Raw genomic sequence first — 4,624 nt, 5'->3', positions numbered from 1 at the left:
TATAAGACTACCCAAATTTAAGCCTGTGAAAACTCAAGACATTTTGAAGATTTAGATTTTAGAGCCCTAAGTTATATTCTGCACTAGTACTAAATTTTAGAGTCCTATATTTTAGAGATTAAATTTTATTTTGTTATAAATATAGAACATGTCATAACTTTTAAAATTAAAGATTTGAGGGTTAAGTTTATTTTAATTATTAAAATTAGTCATTATACATTAAGTTCGTTGAATTTAAATTTTTATAAATTAAATTAACGGTGCTCGCGTCGAGCACCGTAGAATTTTCGCATATTAAGATATATGTCTATGGATACTGGAATTTAAATTTAAAAAAAAGTGTAAATTTGAAATACATATTTCGTACCGTCATGTTTACATGTTAATTCATGAATTTAACATGAATTACTTGGATGTTTCATTTAGTGATGAATTTATAATTTAAAAAAAATAAAGAATTTATGAATTAAACAAATTCATACTGTTGGAATATTTAATATATTGAAATTCAACAAATTATGTATAGCGTAAACCTTTACTTCATAAACTCATATGGTAAATAAAAATCAAATTTAAAATTCAATAACTTATGAGCATTAAAAAATCAACCTTGAAAAATGATGACAAATCATTATTTCTATAGAAACAAAAAGGGTTTGCACTTTCATCAATATCTTTTGTGTATATAAGCTATATAGCATACATAACCATGCCTTTTTTTTCTTCTTAGGAAAAACCTAAATGGTTTCATAGAATTTCATAAATATATGTTATGTCAAATGATGCAGTGGCAACATATCACCTACAAATGTTGGAGTTAGTTTCTTCTTCCCTTTTTCTCTTTACAAGGTATTGATGTAAGTGATGAGTGTTTTACAGAAAGGAACATCATTCCGAGGAGCTTCCCAGGGACAAGAAATCGAAGAAGCAGGCCCCGTCTTTGTGTGCTGTTGCACTGCTTGTTGATTACTTCTTCATCTTCGTCTCTCCTGCTGTTGTCTGTCACTTCACTTCTATTGGAATCCGTATTCACTTGAAGGAAATCATAGAATTCAATTGCCTGCTTTTTCTGATCTGCATGTACCATGTTTGATATGTTGATTACTTATTTGTAAAGAATATGTATTCGTTATATACAAATTTCAAATACAAATATAAAGAAATGATGGTAAAACAAAAGCGAAGACACCAAAATATACATAAATGATAAAAAATATGAAGGAGAAATTTGGGTCACAAACTCTAACAAATACCTTGACTTATTGCAACACAATGGGTCGGATCCAGAGGTGAACAGGTGTGGTGAGGGAACCCTTGGTTTAACTTGTACAAAAGTAGGGGAAATCTTGGGGTTATCTGAGGCTGAGAAGGGTTTTGGGGATGATAGGAAAGTGATGTTTTAGCATAGGGAGTGGATCGTTGTCGGCATCTACGAGCCATGATAACATGCCAATGATCTTCACAGCGTTATCAGTTTCGACCGGGAAAAAGCCTAGCAATCACAGCCCTCGGTTCCCATGGATCCTATGAGCAGTCAACAATAGCTCTTCCTCCTCTTCCGTGAAAGGGCTCCGGTTGATCCTCGGATCCAACTGGTTAAACCATCTCAGCCTACAGCTTTTCCCTGATAAATCAAAGCATAAGCTCCGCATGTTTCAATACAAACCCTAGCTAGCTTCTGAAAAAAGTGAAACATGGTAAAGTACCTGATCTCCCTTGAAGCTTTTCGGCTATGGCGTTCCAATTATGAGGACCGTAGCGTTCCACCAACTCACGAAGCCGTTCATCTTCTGCCGGCCTCCAATGACCTCTGGTGCACATGGAGCTTTTTCTGCTGATGATCTGATCTTTCACTTGATGAACATTAAAAGGGAAATGAACTCAGATCAGATGGTAGAAAGTAGATGAAATATATATATATATAAGATGGGAAAGTGTTTTCCGTTAGAGAGTTGGAGCAGCAGCGGTGATTGATGCCAAAGTTTTGGCTAACGAACACTTTACATTAGGGTCTGAGTAATCCATCAACTTTTATAACACACACAAATGGAAAGAGAAAGAGAGGTTGCTTGGTGGCTGAATTCCGTTTACCTTTCAACGTCTTTCCAGTTTCTAACCTACAACCTCTACTTATAACCCACCTATCTACCATTACATGATCTTACAAACTTACCCATTTTCCCTTCATTTCCAAACTAATATCCCATTCAAGCTAACCACACTTTGTCTAAATCATCTTGGTTCTATTTAGGTATGAATATGTTTTCATTATAAGTATGATCATGCTTGCAACAATAAAAATAATCAATTTATATTAGGTTTTTTAATTTATCAACGTCCTGAGTTTAAATATAATTTTTATAACGTTCAATATTATATTTATTTAAACGGATAGACATAACTTCCATAATTCATACATAATAAATTAAATAGAATAAAAAGATGAATTTACTGGCAGGAATTGGTTAAAGTGATAAGTAGTTTGATTCTGTCTAAATAATGCCTCAAGTTTGAGTCTTTGTGTATGCAGAAAATCTCTGTTGGGAGACTCACTCACCAAAATCATGTGTACAACACGGGCCGGTCCAGATTAGTCAAGACAAAGCACTTGGAACTTAGAGGACAAAAGAAGAAAGAAAGATGAATTGATATTATTTTCGGCTGGGTGTACTTATGAATTACGTGATGGGGTTGTGAAGTAATGCAAGTATTCGGGGGATTTTAGGTTATTGTTAGGCTTTCGGACCTAACTAACATTAACAGCTTGATAGCTTAAAAATTGGGACGTGTATGATTAACAAATTAAACTGTTCTTTTTTAACAGTCAAACACCTGCTGACCTTCTCCATCACCCTTTGAATAAAATTCCACTATGAGTGGGACATTAATTATTTCAACTAAATGTTAGATGCCATGAATTTCTCTTGTTTAATGAACTCAACAAAGGAATAGTAACATGCATGTTATGATTAACTCGATATTTAATTCAATCAGAGTGATCACATAATAAAAGATTAATTGGAATTTTTTTCTTCTGAATTCTCGTATATTTGAGAAATATAATTTAAATAAATGTCACTTTATATCTTAGAAAGTTAATTATCATCAATAATCGTTGAAGATATTACTGAAAGAATAATCTTAAGATAAGTAGTAAATATTAAAGGTGGTTTATGCTTTAAAACTCATAAAAATGCCCCGCATGTTTTAGAAGTAGAAATTGGAATTCAAATGTGAAGCGCAGTGAGGAACCATATAAATTGATTTAGCCGAAAACCAAAGTGGGGGATTGATGTGTTGTTGGTTTGATTGTTGGACTAACAATGTGCAAGTTGGAGAAATGTTTTCGCTTGTTTACAAAGTGAAGCCAAAATCCATCTTCCATCTTTCGTCATTCACCCACCAACCCCTACAGCTAACCTTATAAAATATACACACATGTATATATTTAAACTTTAATTTATATAATTTATTGAACGTACATAGAAAATATATTATATTTTAAAAATTAGAAAGTTATGGTCTCGTTAAATACAAACCCATTTAACTTAACTTTCACCCGTATAGCTATGCCCTCCCCTCTGACGGGTCTATGACATAGTAAATGTATTATTTTCTACCAAAATTATTTTTTTGTTAGATTTTATAATTTGAATTGTGTTTAATTTGATTCCAAAATTTAGTTATGATTCCTTTAGTGAAAAAATAATAGTTACATTATATTTTTCAATTAGGATTATTGTGTTTTATAATTATATAAATATATCTGTTTGGAGTTTTATTATTTTATAGACGTTTATCTACCTTTATCCGTAATGATTTTTTTTTATAAAATCAAGTTTTTACATAATTTTGAAAACAAAAATGAAAAAATAATTGAGATGCAATGATATGCTTTTAGAAATATGATACATTTTAGAAACACTTATTTTATTATGTAATTAAAAGTATAGATATTCAAATCATACCATGATGTTGGTTTAATTTGGTTCATTTTCTTAATTTCCGAAGTTATAAGTCGTTAAAGTATAGTAATAGTTACGATTAGTATATATTAGAAACGATGAGTATCCACATTTCAAGTGATCACGTATTTACTTTGGAATCTGAATTTCTTTATATTAATTGTTATTTTTTTTGAAGGTGTCCACCCTAAAATTTTATTTTATCCACCCTGGAATTTGAATATTTTTATATTAGTTGTTCACTTCACTGAAAGTGTCAACCCTGAAATTTTATTTGTGTGTGTCCCAAACAAAATTTTTTGATTACTTATAAATATATTTCTGTTCTAAAAAATATTTCTGGATCTGCTATTCTCCACGTGGCAAGTGAAAAAGCAGTGTATATATTAAGAAAATACAAAACATAAAGAGGGCTAGGTTTTGGTTTCATGCTGGATTTGTATGGAACGACGAGTTGATGGGTATACAACAGCCATGTCTTTGGGACCATTGAAACAGAAACTGGGATTTTGGTTTTTAGTTTACGTAGCCCAATGAAGAAGGCGACCTCCATCAACTACATTTCATAATAGTTCAAGCCTTATCTCAACTTTAAAGGGGTCTTGGCAACTGGTAAGCAAACTAGGGTAAATAATTTAAGCAGCCCACGTCATTTTAAA

At 31.8% G+C, this 4,624-nt stretch overlaps 1 pseudogene; it reads right to left on the bottom strand.

The window, feature by feature from the left end:
• Positions 1-817: 817 nt before the first annotated feature.
• Positions 818-1,885, bottom strand: LOC120118784 (annotated as a pseudogene).
• Between the last annotated feature and the right edge of the window lie 2,739 nt (positions 1,886-4,624).

The sequence above is a fragment of the Hibiscus syriacus genome, unplaced genomic scaffold (genome assembly GCF_006381635.1).
Source record: "Hibiscus syriacus cultivar Baekdansim isolate YM2019G1 unplaced genomic scaffold, ASM638163v2 tig00110328_pilon, whole genome shotgun sequence".
NCBI lineage: Eukaryota > Viridiplantae > Streptophyta > Magnoliopsida > Malvales > Malvaceae > Hibiscus > Hibiscus syriacus.
Note: the sequence above shows the minus strand (reverse complement) of the source record. Positions and strands in the feature narration are given on the sequence as shown.